The sequence below is a fragment of the Triturus cristatus genome, chromosome 10 (assembly GCF_964204655.1).
Source record: "Triturus cristatus chromosome 10, aTriCri1.1, whole genome shotgun sequence".
NCBI classification, from domain to species: Eukaryota; Metazoa; Chordata; class Amphibia; order Caudata; family Salamandridae; genus Triturus; species Triturus cristatus.
Window position 1 is genome coordinate 850901245 of NC_140593.1, and position 18602 is coordinate 850919846.

Consider the following 18602-nt stretch of genomic DNA (forward strand, 5'->3'; position numbering starts at 1 on the left):
ACCATAAAAGGATGAAGGACACAAAACATACACCTATTCCAAGGCATCATACTAAGTGGCAAGAGGAGGGCAGGTGACCTATGGTCAGGAGGGGGTTCCAACTGAATACGGACACACTGCCTTTTAGAAATACATATTGCGGCAGTGTGCATGGCCCTCCTATCAACTACTAAGGCCGATTCATTTAGACTGAGGCAAAACCACTCAAGTGGAAAAACACTTTATCAGGAACTAAATCGCTAATCATTCCACTCTAATGGAAAATGTGCTCTGTTGAGCTTCTGAGCCATTACCGGATGTGACTCAGAGAGGACGCGATGATGGTGGCGCGGAAGACGTGGCGCACAAGGGAGGGGGGGAGAGGCAGCGATGGGGAGTCGAGACTGTACCTTAAAAAGCAGACTGTCGTCCTTCTGCTCGGCATACATGGAGGTGAGGCGGTTCTGGTTCTCGGTGGTGATATCGATCTGGTACCCAGTCAGCATGTAGCACACCGTCCGGATCTTCTTCTGAAAAACCTCCTTGAGCCTCTGGTTCTTGAGTTCCGCGCTTTTGACTTGTTTCTTCAGATCTAAGTTTTCAGATAGAAATGAAATTAATCCCTTTTGAGTATGGATTATAGTGGGGAATAACTAGGCATGCAGTTCATTCAGGTTGCTTGTCTTATACAAATCACAAACATGATCAAAGTTGATTCAGCGGGTGGGACATCAGGAACCCACACGCATCACAACAATAATGCATCACTGCAGTAAGTCCAAGAGGCCATCCTGAAAACACTGGCACATCTTCCTACTGACTGGACTGCAGCACTGCAGGCTCAGGAAGGAAACCTGTCAAAGTCACCCTTTCCCATGCAGCCAAATGTCCTCATGGGATATAATAATGCCACCCAATCAGCCAGCCTAATATTTTTCAAATACATGACTTGAGATTTTGGGACTTGTAATATCACTAACCCTATAATAAGCCTGGGCCCTAGAAGGCCCTGCGTGCAAAGTAATGTTGACTAAAAGCAAGCAGAGGGTAAAAGTGCCCCTCTGGACTGGAGTCCAGGTAGCAGGTTTGTCTTCTTCAGAGAATTATTTTTAGGATTCCCACAATAATTTCTACCCCTGCTGACTATATTACAGTGCTTAATTTGTAAAATTGTAAGTGCCAGGGCCCTCGTCAGGAGGGCACAGCAGCTAGTACCACCCATTGGCCCTTCTAGCGCTATCAATGACAGTACCAAACCAGCTATTTATTAACCATCACACCGTGTGACAGTTCAGACTATTCCAGGCTCCCAAAGCTATAAGATTAGCATGGGCGGCAGATATTAGTCATTTGTAACGTATATTGAATTAGTAAACAACTGTTATACTCACTCTAAATCAGACAAACCGCACCACCATGTGGCAGACTGTCATAAGTGCCGGTGCCGAGCACCGGGAACCACCAGATCAAATTAAGCACTGCTATTTTAGAAAATCGGTTCAAGCACTCTACAGCATATTACGAAGCAGTGAGTAATCTTCCTATTGGATTCTACTACATTTATTATTGCAGATGATCCATGTCCAAACACACATGTAATCAGAATATAATATATGGGAGCCTGCTATCCCTGTATAAAAGTCCATCTCTAATTACCTCATCAAAGGTCTCCAGTCACCTGTAATAACAAAATGACGCAGCTGCACAACTGTAATACATAATTCCAGCCGAGTTGTGGCGCCATAATGCCTGGTGCCAGAGCCAGCAATCAAGGTGAAAGGCAGGTCACAGAGCATCATTGCAGCAGAAGCTTAAACAAAGCTGCTAATACCCAAATTGGCTCTGCATTCTTCTGATCTTTTTCCTCAATGGAACAGTGATGAGTAGTACGGAGATATTAATAGGAACACGTTTCTTTTTTCCGCACTAAAGTTCATTGCACGAATATCACAATAGCTCTCTCTACCCATTGTTAGCCCCATCATTTTTTTTTTATCTGACTTACATTAAACAATATCTTTTTGAAACAAATTACCTACACTGCTTTTTGACTAGATTAATTTCACACTAGATTCTGCTTTCACTCTTCATTTTTTTAACCCATCTTTTATCAGAATTTTTGTGATAGACAGTCACAATATTACAGGAGTAAACATTGCTTACAACTTTTGCATACAAATGGGCAAATATTTGGTTCATGCGCAAATAAAGCAATAATATATCACAAACCGTAGCAGCAAAAAAAAAAAAAAAAAAAAAACAACCGAGAGTCTGATTCTATGCGGTGTGGTAAATGTAATAAGGTGGTGTCCGCAGGTGGCGTGTCAAGACATAGGACCTCCTGCTCATGACAACCATGTGGGTGGAGGGGGCTGAAATTGTGTCGAGGATCACGGTGTTGGGGGGTGCGGAAGGGAAGAGTGTGTTGTTGAATGTATGTTGGGCTACAGTGCACAGTGGTCTGGTGTTGTCGTTAGGGTCGCTTTGAAACGTGAGTAACCAATCCTCCTAGGTGGCTGCTATTGAGCGCTTTCACAGACCCCGTATTTCCTCTCGCTGTAGAGTCATGGCCCACTGGCCCAGTGTGACGCTCCTGGAAGGGACGAGGCTTTCCAATGCATTGTGATAGTGCACCGGCTAATGATAAAGCCAGGTCAATGAAGCGGCTGGTCGCTCCTCCCCCTTCTGACGTTTATAAAAGCCTAGTAGGCAGCCTTCAAGGAGGGAGAGGTCCTCCAGCCTGGGTGAAGCCCGTACATCTCATCCCAAAAGGAGCAGGCAATAGGGCGATCCGAGAACATATAGAGGACATACACCTTGGGGTGTGACAGGAAGGGAAGTTGGCCGACTCAGCGGGATATATGTTGTGAAGTCTGGCAGTGAGTTCTGTGTAATATGTTATGCTGTACGTATTGAAATTGTACATTACGTGAGACCTTGCGTGTAGTGCTCTGGACCATTTCTGTAGCGGTTGGGGGGAGGCCTAATTCTTGTTCCCACTTCTGCCAGATAGGGGTAGTATGCCTTGGGTCTCGTCTGGTATGAAGCTTTCATTCTTTATGTCTCGAGCTATACCATCTGATTTATATAAAATGAAAGAACACCAAGGATATAGGCAAGTTGAAGGAAAGGTGGTCGTGTGACCATGTATTATAGGGAATAAACCTGCGCTGTACATTTTAGGGAGGTTACTTCGCAGTTCTGTGACCTTATAAAGGAACTCTGCCTGCAGCCTCGTTCATCCACATTGTCCCATAAATCTTCTGTGATTTGCAATATTCCTATAATGTACTGCAGTGGTACTTTAGCCGATATGTGATGTCTCGAATAGCTTATAATAATGTATTAAACTTCTTTAGTGACACAACATTGAACACAAAGCAGTCGGCAACCTACTTTTTCCACTAGAAAGAAGGATTTTGTGTGGCCGCTGAAAGTGGTGTGGAAAACTAAAGTATACAAAAACCTGATGGATGGAATGCGTGAATTAATCTCAGCCACTGGTAATTACTAAGGCTCCATCCTAATCTTGGTTTTTTGCACACCAGGTCACCTCAGTTTGGACCCAGCTATGTGCAAATCAGTCTTGACCCTGCTCCAGTCAGAACACTCCAGGCCAAACTGCCAGGCCGTCCCTGAACTGGAACACACGCAGCCAGGACCGGTTTCGCCATAGTTATGGGCTCATCAGCCGGGTACAGCTTGGTTCCAGTAATACAGTGTGCAATAGACCCAGACCTAGGTATACCCGTCCCACTTAAGGCAACAGACTAAAGTATACAAAAAAGTGATTGATGGAACGCGTGAATTAATTTCAGCCTTTGGTAATTACTCCGGGCACGTGGTGTGAGCACAACAGTTCTGAGGCACAGGAAATGCTCAGGTATGTTTACACCACCTCACCTTGCTACGCCTGACACACAGTCTTAGGCATAGCAAAGAATAAAATTAAAAAAAGACAGCACTTGCTAAAGTTCATTTAGAAAGAGTAGCTGTAAGCTGGTGGGGTGCAGGAGGGACAGGTCTGACAAAGAACAAATGTAATCTATGAGAACAGCAACAAAATTTACAAACTAACAGAAAAAACATAGCAACAGAAGGAAAAATAAGGAAGATGGGGGTCGCGGTCTCAAGAGTGTGTAAAAGAAAAAAAGAGGTTAATTTGAGAAATAAAAAAAAAACATTTGCACAGAAAACAGGGCTAGAATGAGGCATGCCTATGACCAACACATACAAGAACAAGTCATGTAAGACACTTCAACAGTATTACAATGTCCTGTGTGGCCCTGAAAGTTCAGGCATGTGGATAAACAGACAAAATCACAGCTGTGAGGAGGGAAAGCACTCTTTTCTGTGGAAGCGCACACTCTTTTCCCAATCAAAACATGTACTCTAGGCTACCAACATGTGGCCGAACGCTCTGTAGTACTCATTCAAGCTGTTTTTAAGGTTGATCACATTACGTCTGGCGACAGCTGGGCTATATCAGGCCTGAGCTAAAAAGCTATGCTCAATGTTAGTTGGATTAAAATGGCCTCATCTAGAACAGACTGGGGATTCTTCATCAGACTGATGAAACTTCCCACCACTAAATATTCCATCCAACATCATGGAGAAGTACCCATCCGCTGGCATGACGGTCACACCTCGAACAGGACTCGTGCGGGTTCCCACAACATTGGGTTAAACTCCAGGCTCCTGGCTGGGATTGCAATGAACATTGACAAAGATCTGGACAAAGGGCAAGTGAACAGAGTTACTGGGAGGAGCACCGAAAAGACACTGGCCTCTTGCTTGTCCAGCTCAAAAGCCTTGCCAAACGACCCCTCGCCATCGATAGGACTTTCATCGGAGGCGGGTTTATTCTGCTTTCTAAATGGTGACATTTTAGTGGGGAAAGCGGTGTCAAATGAAATGGCCCAATGCTCCGTGAAACATAATGCATGTTTGACCCTCCCCCAAGATTAGGTTTGGTGTTTATATACGCACCCTGTTTGCATTTTTATTGAGTTTGGCTGTGTTGTGCTTATGCAGGGCAGATCAAGAAATGCAATTTCGTGTAGTGCACAACTGTTGAGAAGGGTGGACGAATGTCTTCTGTTATTCTCAATGTTTATTGCCGCTGTAATTTACTGAATTCTCGGAAGCAAACACAGCCTTCGTAATGAAATGTTTTCAAGAAGCCCCCAGAGCACAGAAACTGAGATGTATGACCCCAATTAATTGCGGGGTCTTGCAAGCCATAAAAAGACGGCGGACAACCTAAAAGCTCCTCACGGGAGCACTCACCACAACACCTAAGTTCATTCTGAGCCAGCACACGAAACAGTCATTCCAGCCGAGATATTTTTTCCAGAAAAGAGAAAATGGGTGTTTCTTCTGTTATGAAACTACAGGCATTGCATCTCTTCTTTCTCACATTACATTTAAAACCTTTTCCATCTCGTCTGGCTGATTTTTGGGACTCAACGTGTCAGGCCTCATGTAGTGTGTTAAAATAGTCCCCTGTGGACACCAAACAGGTGAAGTCTAGCTCTCTCAACAAATAAATACTATGCTTTCAGGTCTCTCTTACCAAACAGCACAAGCTGTCTAAGAAAGACCTATTGTGGTCTAAACAAAAACGTTAACGCCAACAGCCAGCTCACTGCTTAGACGTAATGCTTCTCCCATTTGCTTGCATCTTATTCAATGAATTGCCTTCCTCAAATTGTTTTTGCCCTTCCCCTGGAGAATAGCTGACATTTATCCACCCACAGCTCACTTTTAGGGCACTTGTTTTTCAGGTCGAGCTTGGCCAGCGCATGCACTGCTGTGCGAGCCATGCTGTATTGGAGTATGGAATATAAGCCCCGCCCACATTTGTCATTGGCTTGTGTCATTGCCCTTCGTAAATGCTGGCTTCTGATTCGTTAATAGGCTTGTTAGTCCCTCCTTATTACCATCTTGTCTTTATTTGTAACCTCCCATGAGGACTGGCCATTTTACTTCGGTTGTTACACGGTATGTCTTTTTTAGTCTGTAAGCACTATTTTCTTTAATGACTTTCGCTTACTGCATGCGCGACATGCAGCGCGCCATTCTTGCTTTCACTTTCGAAGCAGCCTGGGACAATGGTGGCTTTTTCTTTTAATAGGTCTCGCATTTACAAGACTTTGAGCTATTGCCATTGTAAATGACAACGCCTTTTCTTTGTGTGTTAATTCGCAAAACCGATACATAAAAGGCATTGTCCTTTACAATGCCAATAGCTTAAACTCTTGCAATTGCGGGAGCTATTGCTTTGCAAATGCTAGTTTCTTTTTGGCTATGCACACCATGAAAGTGCATGTGTTTTCTAGCAGTCACCCTCTCGTGCCCCTGAATCTGTGCTCGGTATTGCTCTCTCCCTTGTATGTTGCTTGCTCTCTCTTGTTAGCTTCTCCTCCGCTGATCCATGCTGCTCTACCCTCAGTCCAGCTTATCCCCTCCTTCTAACATCCGGCTTTATTTTTATTTTATTTCCCGCCACTTTAAGCTCCTCCCCACCCCACCTGCTCATCCAATGACTCGCAACCCCAGCCACCTTTTTCCCCCTTTTTAAATATTTTTATTTCATTTTTGTAGGACCGGGCAGCAAAATGCTGCTGGCATGCTGACATGATAAAGGCACTTTTGCATTAGTTAGAATTCATTTTTGTATTTACAGATCCATTTCAGATAGGTCAATTTAAAATGATGCACCCATGTCATATGGTAGGTGCGAGCATGCTTGCATGTACATGTGGGCACACATCACAGATTCGCATGCCTACAAAATATTGACTACCAGCTGCATCATCACACTATTTTTTTCTATTTTGTCCGATGCTGGAAAACATTGGCAAACACCACTGGCAAAGCCGATGGATCAAAAAGGTGATTGTCTCTGCCAGTGCTTGTAACAGAAGGTGCACACATATAACCCATGTAGGACATGAGAGCACACTGCTTCTGCACTGTGTTGCTTTTGAAACAATGCTGCAGGTTTCGGAAGTTGAGCTGGCTTTTGTTAGCCTCTTTCATACACTGTGGGCTACACATCAGCTACTCTATTGTAGCTTATTTTAATTAACTCAGTAAATTCACAATTCTCTGATGGTGACTTTTTTACATCCATGGCGATATTTAACGTGTCATGAATGATGTAATATATGAAGACATAAGCAACAGATAGTGGGGCACAAGTTAAAGTTTGCTTAGTAAACTATAGCTTGTGAATTTAATGGGGTTTTGTTTGTTTTTAAACATTAGTTCTCATTTCTACACCTAACTACATAGTCACTGAATCCAATTTTCAGCAAGTTGCTAGTATTATTATTATTTTTAAATCGTATTCAACCTTCAGTATTAGCCCAACCCCCTCGGGCAACCTGCAGCCAAAGTCCCATCTGCACAGAGCTGGCAGTCCCGGGCAGCAGGGGCTTGGCACAGGGCCTGGCCTCTTGCAGACCCTTCGTCCAACCCCATTGTTGTCACCCAAACCCACTGCTGCGCACAACATTTGGCTGTGTGAAGTGAGGTGTAGGCCGCAGGGCCGGGCCTCCAGCCAGGCTCTGATCAGAGCCCTGCCATAGGAGGCTATCTCCACTCCCCCCACCCCCACACTCGCAGCAGACAAACCTTGATGCGCATGGCTGCAAGTTGTGTGTAAAGCCAGAGGTGGGATTGGGTGCAGGGCCTGAAAGGGCCACACCACGTGGATGACCCTGTGAGGCGGAGGGCCGATTGCAATGCCCAGCTGGGGCTTTGGCTGCAGGTTGCCCGAGAGGGTTGGGCAAATGCTTAAAGTCTGAATATGATTAAAAAGAAACAAGAAACTCACTGAAAAAGGTTAAAGTGACTTAACTTAATTTGGAATGAGATGGCGTTGGCCAAGCACAGTGGTGTGTTGAACACAGGATCTAGCCTTCGGACACGCCATGCACCCAACACCCCTATGCAGCCAAAACCCACTGCCTTTGGTACAACCCACATTTCATTTTGCATTTCTTTGGGTACCAGAGTACCCGCAACAAAACTACTTGCCCATGGTACCGCAATAATGTCCTTTTTTCCCTGAGGGGGAAGCTGGTACAGCAGCTCCCACAGGAGTACTGTAGTACCTTCGTAACCCTTTAAGGAACAGCTAGAATCCTGAGCAACTGTGAAGACCGGGCTTGGTTTCGCTCGATTTGTCAGGATCATGGTGCAAAAGGAAAGAACAGGGTGGCAACTCACTTTAAGGAGTTTGGCCCTTACACAGTACAGAGTCAGCACTTGTTGCAGCCACCGAGGAGGTCCGCATCCAATTAGGCAGAGGAGGGAAGGCAATAGTGATTTTGCTAGACCTCCCAGCCGCATTCAATATGGTTAATCATCAAATATTCATCCAGCGTCTATCCGAAACAGGGATCACAAGCGAAGCCTCAAATGTAAGAGAACAAACTGTAGTGATGGGAGAACACAAATCACATCACTACGCCCTGCCATGCGGAGTGCCCCAGGGATCCACACTATCCCCATTTTTGTTCAATGTCTATGTGACCCCATTGGCCAAACCTTTCCGCTCTCACGGTTTTACTGCCATCTGTTATGCAGGCGACACGCAAACAGTGGTGTCTCTATCATCAAAGCTGGATGACCTGACAGTAAGATTTAGCAACTGTATGGTTCAATACTGATAAAACTGAGGTGGTACTGTTCGGTAAGGATACATCTTTCTGGAACACATCTTGGATGACCGAAGTAGCCGGGCCCTGCCCATCTCCAGTAAAAAAGGTAAAAAATCTAGGTGTTACTCTAGATGACCAGTTGTCCTTATCGGACAAGGTCAATTGCATTACATAGTCCTGCTTTTATACGCTGAAGATACCAAGAAAAATCTTAGCGGTCATTCCGATGGACCTAAAGAAAACAGTAATTGTTGCTTTAGTGTTATCAAAAATCGATTATTGTAACGCACTATTTGGGTACAAACAAGATGACCCTGCGCAAGCTTCAATCACTGCAAAATGCGGCAGCACGATTGCTGCTTAAGATCCCCAAATTCAGTCCGGTATCCCAGAGTATTCAAGATATGCACTAGCTTCCGGTCCTAGCAAGGGTCCATTTCAAGTCCTTGTGCATTGTTCACAAGCCACTCTATGGGGTCGGACCTGCCAATTTTAGCAATCATATCAGACGGCACATCCCGCAACGCAATCTTAGGTCATCAACTGCCTCCCTATTGGTCATTCTTAGGGTGAAGACCGTAAAATAGGGTGGCAGAAGTTTTTTTTACTTGGCCTCTAAACTCTGGAATACGCTTTCTTTTACTCTGAGAAGTCAAGCCAACAGACAGTTTTTTAGGAAATAACTAAAAACATGTCTGTTTTCATCAAAGCCATAGCCTCTGCCTATTCCCCCTGCTCAAGATTTGCCAACAGTTTTAGCGTTGAGACGCCTCTGCATACACGCACTTTAGAAAACCTTCATTTCAAGTGAATGGCCTGCATAGAATCTTAGTGCACTGGTGTTAATGCCACCAACAGCACAGCTCCAACTTTCTCAGGAAGGATGTCATCTGCTCAATGGACTTACCACTGGATCAACAGTAAGCTAACCCAAACTATGTAATCAATCAACTTGCAACATAATGTTATCCACAAAGAGTGGTAGGTGTCATTTTTTGTGTTGCAGGTGTTATATTATTATAAGTTCTCACATACATTAAGGGCTATGGAAAGAAATGCTGTGTGCCATCTCTGAACAATCATGGGGGGTACACAATGTTATAGGACAAGCAAAACATCCTCTGGTTTAAAGAGGAAATATCAACACTAAATATAACCCAAAGAGTAAAAAGGAAACTAATCTTCCCAGTTCTCAACACTAGTATCTTGGGACTCTGCACACCATTCACTACTAAAGAACACCACAAGCTAACACTCAGATTTTCGATCATTACGCAGTATTTACTTTGAGTGTTTGACAAACAAAGATAGAGCTCTCTCAAAGACAGTTACAAATCACATGGTCGTCAGTGTATTGTACTTCTCAATTTGAGAGCAAGGATATCAAACAAGTGACTAACAACATCCCCATGTATCTACCAAGTGAGTAAAACCCTACAGCCACTGTAAAGCACAGTGACAAAAACTCCTCTGTGAACATCTACACATCCATCTGGTAGCCTGGGTCGGTCTGAGAAAGGTGGGTCACTGTCTTTATATTATTCCGAGAGTTGCTTGAAATCAGTAAAAGGTTAAACGAGTGACTGCTCCACACCCAGTGCTTCGGCTTTTCTAAAGATTCTTGAATGATGTAGTCTTCAGGCCCTTGCTGAACGCTCAATAGATCTGATTGGATCTCTATGGTGGGGAAAGCAAATCAGTTTTGTGATCATTAAACCAAAAAACTGAGAAGGGCTTTTGCAGTAAGATCCACTGCTGTTCTGTGCAAGACCAACTGATTAGTAATAACTATTACTGTGAAGGGAAGGAGTAAAATTCGGAGATCCCAAGAGTACCGTATGGAATAGCGACCCCCGCAAAAATGAGGGTCCTGGTGGTACTTCATCACAACCGACGACCCCTTATCTTCCGAACAGTTCTTCTTATTAAGACCACCAATCACAGTAATACAACAATCCAAACTCCTAACCTCACACATAAGCATAATGCCATACAACTGAATTGATATCCAATATTTACACCAATGAATGATTGACGCTTTAAAGTAGCAAAGTGGCAGCATGTTGGTTTGATGTGAAACCAGGGCTGGACAGGCTTTTAATTTCACTGGGCATTTCCCATATGGGTTGGAGCCGTTGAAAGCCAAGGGCTGATCCTGGTGTATCTGTCACTTTCACCACCTCCAGGTATTAATTGCGGAAGGCACGCGAAGGTTTCAAGAGAGGAAAGGTAGAGGAAGATCGAGAGAAGGCAATTCGAGAGGGAGGACAGAGAAAAAGAATGGATGGATGAAGACAGCATGAGGAAACCAAGGGAGAGAGCTGGTTTGAGCATTTTTTCCAAGGCTGGTTTTGGCTTCACAGTCTGCCCTGTATAAAATGCTGCAAATTAGCTTCTAGTTTATGCAAGCTGCATCAGGTTTTCGATTTACCCATATTTACATCATTACAAAGTATAGAGTTTGAAATCTCTGAGCTGTTTTTCAAAGTCTCTGGGACTTTGCCCTCTAATGCACATGCTCAGATTTTGCAAAGTGTACTCCTGTCCTCAATAACGCAGGAAGTGCAGCAAAAGGTGTTACTGGATCGCAAAACGTTTGTGACAGGAGTTATTTTATGTCCGTGGTGGTAAATGAAGGCAGGGCTTGCTCCAAATACATTTTACCACAGTATTATCAAAACAAGATTCTGGAGATGCTAATGTTTGACAAAAACGTTTGTGCATCTCTGTTGTGTGGCATTTTGTTATGGTGGCGATGTGTTCTGTTTTTTGCACTGCTGTGATTTAATGCTACATTATTGTAATGTGCTTAGGTGTTTACTTTTGCTACGTCAACAAATGATCCTATATTTTCAGCCAAAAGCAGGACATGGCTTGAAAGTTCCCATCACAAGCAATCTTCCACCACTGTCCAAGGTGGTAAGATCCCACGTATTCAACCTCAACTACTTAAGACAGTCAGCCCCAAACTGTGGCAGAGACCAGTTTTATCTCCACGATCCCCAGTGCGTACTTTGAGATATGGTCCAACTGAACATGCCCTCCTGATTGAAAGAGAAAAGAAAAAGGTGGGGCCGGCATCGGCCCTGCTGCAAGTATGGCGGGGCACCGACCCCCTCCCCCCTCGCCTGCTCTCCATGGTGCGGTGCGCTCCGCCGCGTCATCATGACGCGGTGGACACGCCGCAGTGGGGATTGGTTTGAGGGGGCTCCACCTTGACCCGGAAGCGGTTGAGACGCTTCCGGGTTAAGGGGGAGCAGGGGGCAGGCCGGTTAGAACCGGCCTGCCCAGAAATTCAGGTTAAAAGGCCGGGGAGCGCGGGAGTCTGTCTCTTTGTCCCGCGCTCCCAGGTCTGCCGCACCCAGCCTCTAGGAGGCTGTAAACTTTTTGCCCACCCACCATCCCCTGTAGCAAAAGCGGTTATTATGCTATAAAGTTGACAGTATGGTTTTTGTTCCTTAGACATTTTCCAGTTTACAGGTCATCGATCATCTTATTTATTGCTATTCCTTGGTCAGGCGGTAAGGTCATGACTGGTGAGCAGTAAATTTAAGGTCCTTAGGGGGCGGCGCCATTCTTGGATGGGGTCGCCCAGGGGGAGGGGCAAGGGGTCTCTCCTATAACTTAAGGGGCGGTACATCCGGTTGGCTGGATGGGTGTGGGGAAGGGGGGAGTCCCACTTTCTTTAGGCTGGTTGGCCACCCCGCACTGGCATGATGACGTCACTAAATGGCGCAGAGTGCAAGAGCCCCCATTTTTAATGGAGTTCAGGGAGCGTATGGGGTAACCGGGGTGGGGAAGTACCCTCTCGGTAAACGGGCCCTCTGCGCATGTGCACTCCTATGGGAGGGCGTGGCTAATTGATAAGGATCTGACACCGGTTAGCGACCTTGCCGTAGGCCCAAATAGGATACGCAGAAAGTAATTAATGTATGATTACGATCCAGATGTTGGATTCAGATAGGAAATACTCTGCATTAGAAATATGTTAAGGTTAGCCATCTGATATCTGCACATATGAATTGTAATCAAATGTCATGCTGCATTTTATGCGTAAAATTGTGTAAATATTGTTTAATTCAATTTTTATTTGTTTTCATGTTTTAATAAATACGGCCGGGGGTTGTACGACCTCCGCCTCCAAAGAAACCCCACTCTCATGCCCATCATTAATAGATGTGGTTTATACACAAGGAGGGGGAAGTTCGGTAGTCCCAGGCCATAGCAACTCGAGGCGCTAGGGTCCAGCATCCTCTCCCTTTTCTTGTCTGCAAACGGGTTGCTCTAATTTTTGAGTACATACAAAGAAAACAAACCACATGAACGAAATGTGATTTTCTCAACTGCTATTGTTGGGTTCACGACATAAAAAGTAAAAAAAAAAACTGAAAAAAGAGAAGCAAGCAGTGACAAATTACTTTAATTTGTAAATAATCAATATCTCCGGACTACAGAAGCTTGCCTCAAAAAGCAATTCCGCCCCTCACTTTGCTAACTTCCCATGTTTTGAAAACCCCACATTAACGTGTATTAATAATTCACGCTTTATTTTGGATACATAAATAAAAGATGGCTTTTGTATGAATAATGCCACCGTGTTTCGTTCTGCTGCCGTTTAAATCCCGGACTTTAAAGTGGGGAAATAAATTTACCTCGGAGGGATGGCGACCGCCTTTGTGATGGGGTTGGAGGAACTCAATCACGGCGGCTCGCTGGAAGCGGCTTGGTGCTGTGGAGAATACTGATTAAGCTCTGCTGTAATTAAACAAGCACTGGCAAAGCCAGTGGGCCAGGCTTTGCCTGCTGACATTTCGCCCTGCAGGTGCATATTTAGTTAGTGAATGTTTCTTGTCTGACAGCGAGACACAATCGGCCTGGTAGCAGCATTGGGAAGAGGGTCCTCGCAAAAGTAAAACCAGCAAACTATGTTTTTTTCGAAATGTAAAAGCACGTTGTGCGCAAGTAGGACTAGGCACTGAATGGGAACACTTATCGTGCGAATGTCCACATTCTACCAGAGCAGCATTCTGTCACACAGCCAGTGGCTGAAGGGGCTGATCTCTGTGCCCCATGCTGTGGTGAAAGTGAAATGTGACTGACAACAACAGACCAATGAATGAAGAGGAGAGATTGAACGTGAACGCCCGTGTGTGTGTGTGTGTGTATTATATATATATATATATATATATATATATTCAGTGAAAAAACCATAGGTTTCACACACGTTATAGTTAGCTGGACATTTCACTCGTAAAAAACCAATGAAATTTTCCCGTTATAGTTAGTTAAGCTAACTATAACTCGCGCGCCCGCAATGCACTGCTGATGACGTCACATTTGAGATGTCATCAGTGATGTCATGAGTGATGTCACTGACCATGTCATGAGTGATGTAATATGTGACGTCATCAGCAGTGCATTGCGGGCGCGCGAGTTATAGTTAGCTTAACTAACTATAACGGGAAAATTTCATTGGTTTTTTACGAGTGAAATGTCCAGCTAACTATAACATGTGTGAAACCTATGGTTTTTTCACTGAATTTGCAAGGTTTTTTAAAAGCTAATTCCTAACTATAACATGTGTGAAACCTATGGTTTATTCAGTGAATTTGCAAGGTTTTTTAAATGCTAATTTCTAACTATAACGTGTGTGAAACCCATGGTTTTTTCAGTGAATTTGTATAGTTTTTTAAATGCTAATTCTTACCTAAAACATATGTGATTCCCATATTTTTTTTTTGATTTTGTATGATTTTTTTATTATAAATTATTATCTTAAATGTGTTTTTTTTAAAACTTTTTATTCTCTTAAAACACTATGTTTTTTTAATAAAAAATATGCAATATATCAAGTTTTCTCTTTTTTTTTTACCAAACGGGTAACATATATTAGTATAACATAGAAAATATATATATTTTTTTTTTAGTGCGCGCACGGTAAGCGTACGGTAAGCTTACAGTTTACGCAATGTCCGTAATTTATCTACTCTGCGTATAGTTACGCAATTTGCGTAGCCGCACGTACTGTGCGTGGGGCGCGTAGGCGTGTACGCTACACGCGCACGTTACGCGGAAGTGTTGTAGAGTGACTCTTTTGCGCATGCGCGCGAGCGCGTGTCTTTTTTACGCGCATGCGCACTTTTACCGTAAGCGCACCGTAAGCGTAACGTAAGCGTAACGTACGCGCACGGTGGGTCATGTGATCATGAAACACAACTTTTGATTGGTTGAAACTACTTTCAGTTCTAGAACTCTCCTACACCACACCCATTCCCCTCATTTCTGCTTGTGATCCCTTAGGAGAAGGAGCTGAGTTGTCTTTGGGATACGATGGCAGACCAGCACTCTTCTGCTGAGAGTGAGGCTAGCAGCACCACCATCAGGCAGAGAAGGAGGAAACAGAAGAGCTCTTTCATATGGGAGTATTTCAGTTTTCCAGAGGGTGAGAAAAAAGTCAATGCTGCACTGGTGACTTGCAAGCTGTGCCAGCGTGTACTTTCGCGAGGTAATCCCAACAAGAAGTATTCCTTTGGGAATCACACTATGTTGAGACACCTTAAGGATGTGCATCCTAGGACACATGCACGACATACTAGGGGCAACCCTTCAGTAAGTCGAGCGAGCACATCCACAGCAGCTCAGCCGAGTCCTTCTTCGGAAGCTCAGCAGAGCCCTTCATCTGTGGGGGCACAATCACCTTTTTCTGAACCTCTGGAAATGAACCCTCGGTTTGGTAGGGTTACTATGCGGTGTTCATTTTGCCATGATCCAATTGTTCACAGGGAGACCAGTGTTTCCCTCATTAACAACAGAATAGATCAGCACAAATGTCCAACCAGCTAATGTTCCCATACTTCCTTTCCTCTGTCCCTGCATGAACACAACGGCTCTTTTAAGAGCCAACCTTACCTCTCAACTTTTTTTGTATTTTTTCTTTAAAACTTTTTTTTTTTTTTTTTTACCGTACGCGTACGGTAAGCGTATTTTTTTTTTTTTAAAAAACACTAAAAATCAATTACCACATCTCAAGATCCTTGAGGAATTAATAACTAAATACTAAAAATCTTTTTGAGATAAAGTGGAAGAAAGAGACCTTCTAATTTCTCAGTTACCTGTCCCACCCAACATTTTAATTTTTAATTAAAATGTAATAGAAATTACTTGAAAAAATGGTTGTTTTTTTTTTTAAAATGTTCTTTCACAATCTGAAAAAAAAGAAAAAGGTATTAATATTTAATAAATCAATATATTACACAGTACACGAATTTACATGTTTTTCCCCAAAAATGTTTTGCCTTTTTTTTGCTGTTTTCAGAATATATTGCATTTCACTATAAATTGTGAAAGCAATTGCATTCATCATTTAACAGCGGGCAAAAAAAAAATAATCTCAAAGATTGTATAAAAAAAGCCCAGAATCTCTTTTAACTTAAACATAACATTATAGAAATGCATAATATTCAAAAAAAATATCAACTAATATCAATACTTATTTCTTTAAAATATCGTCTGACATTTTTGTTTCAGAAGTAGAATCACAAAAATATATCTCAAATAGCTCCACAATACATCTGGTTCCATTTCCTTTAGGCCAAATAGTAATTTTAAAATTCTTTTTTGATTAAATTTCCAATGGTAATCCAATAAAATTCTAAAGTTTAAATTGTACAGATCTTACCGATTCTCTGTAACATTTTGGTTTCCGAACGATTAATTAATAATTAAATAAGTCCACAATACAATTGGTTACCTTTCCTCATGGCCAAATAGTAATTTTAAAAATCTTTTTTGAATAAATTTCCAATGGCAATCCAATAACATTCCAAAATTTAAATTGTGCAGATGTCACCGATTTTTTCTAAATTTTTGGTTTTCCAAAGCTTCATTAAAAATTTAAAAAGTCCACATTACAATTGGTTACCTTTCCATTAGGCCAAATGATAATTTGAAAAATCATTTTTTTTGAAAATTCCAATGGTAATCCAATAAAATGGTAAAATTGTTTTGTACACATCTTGCCAAGTCTCTCTAAAATTTAGGTTTCAGGAAGATTAGATAGGAATTTGCTAAATCAAAAGGCAAACGTTGCTTGAAAATCAATTGGGAATCATTACACAGTGTCCAGCCTTTTTCACATTTAAGATAAACTGTGTAATGACCAGAAGTAACAGTAGGTCCTTCATGGAAAATTATTGCAACTGTTACAAAAGTTTTTCCTGAAATTGATAATTGCTGTCCTGTAAACTTCTTTATTAAAGTATCCAATTTTGAACCATCAGCTTTACATCGTTGCATCATTAAAATTACATATTGTCCGTATTCCTTTAAAAGTAACGTTGAAAACATTTCAGATTGACACTCACTGCATTCCATGTTATGATTAGCATCTTTAACTAATTTAGCAAAAGTGATTGTTTTACTTTCTGGCAATGTTAAATAAATAAACCTTTCAGAATCAACATTAGAGCCACATGTATTGAAACAGTTTTCACAACTATGTTCCCATTTATAAGAGAGACCAAACAAATTTTTAATGGGAACCCCTTCTTCCAGTACCTGAAGAAAAAACATCAAGAATTCCTGTGCGTCTTGCTGTACATTTTGAGAAAACTGTGTTCGTCCTGAACATACATCTAAAAGTTTTCTAATTTCAGTAGCACTTTCTATTTGAGTTTTATCATTACTCAGCTTTTGAAAAAGGAGACTCAACTCAGAACAGAATCTTTTTCCCTGATTTACTATTATCTGCTCTTGCACACTTTCCAGATAAAATGCAACATTCAGCACTACATTAGCGTAGCAGTTGACACCAGAGCTATTGTCAAAATGACATCCTACAACCTCTTCTTCATTTTCCTTTTTCTTTTTGCTTGCAATTACATCACTCCTCTTTTTTTTCCTCCTCTCTACATCTTCATTACAGATATTCTCATTTCTCCTTTTACGAGAAACTACACGTTTCTCCAACACAGGATACTGACCTAAATGAGGAGCATAGGTTCTTCTTAATCTATTATACTCCTTTACACAATTTGTATCAGCACTAACTTTTGAGTCATCAAAGTCTATCATGAATAAACCAGATAATGTTTTCACTCGTGACAAAGCTACATAAGCCATACCTTCTTTGAACACAGTTGAACCAATGTTCACAAAAGCACAATCTACAGTCAATCCTTGAGACTTGTGAATAGTTACAGCATATGCTAGCGAAAATGGAAACTGCTTCCTACGTACATATAAGTCTTTCACAAGCATGAAACGAACTGAACAACGACAAATGTCTTTAACTTCTTCTATCTGATCAAATTTTATTTTTAAACATTCAATTCCATCTTTTTTCTGGTAATTAATAAAACCCACAACTCGTCCCATAGCTCCATTAACTAAACCTTTTTCAACATCCAAATTTCTCCTTAAAAATACTCTACAGTTCATGCAAACATATAGATTTTTTTCTAATCCAGCTGTTTTGGAAATGTTCTTCTCTAGTGAATCCAATTTATTTTTCAGTGTGCCTGTTAATGTGATAGTAATTCTTCCATCCTCAATTTTGTCCACTGCTTCCAATTTCCTGATATCTTCCTTTTCCAATTTCAAAAGCTCCTCATTGAATATTGAGCATTCACGTAGAGTTGGCATTAAGCAGATGACACTTTTCTTTTCTGCAATGTTCTTGTATATCTTCTCTGCAACTATTTCTTCCTTTGGAAATAAATTATGTAGCAACCGACTCTGTAATGCTTTTGTGCCTGCTTCAGTGAGTAGTCCAATCCTGATATCTTTCAGAATACTTCCATATTCTTCATCGTTTGCTTGCCTCATATTAGTAGTAAGTTCCTTGTACTCAAAGAAGGACCAAATATTTGCATTACCAATGCTTCCCAATGACTTCTTTGTGTCTTCATGTGTCACAGTATTAAACACTGGTTGTCCTTTAACTGGAGTAAG

The 18602-nt window shown here is 42.1% G+C and overlaps 1 protein-coding gene across 1 annotated transcript in view; it reads right to left on the minus strand.

The window, feature by feature from the left end:
- The window catches only part of LOC146793599 (mitotic spindle assembly checkpoint protein MAD1-like), an 897449-nt gene that overhangs the window by 258018 nt on the left and 620829 nt on the right, over positions 1 to 18602 (minus strand). Inside the window, exon 5 of the mRNA XM_085630171.1 lies at positions 390 to 571. The gene's annotated coding sequence lies outside the window, so the exon portion shown is untranslated. The remainder of the gene's footprint in view (positions 1 to 389; positions 572 to 18602) is intronic.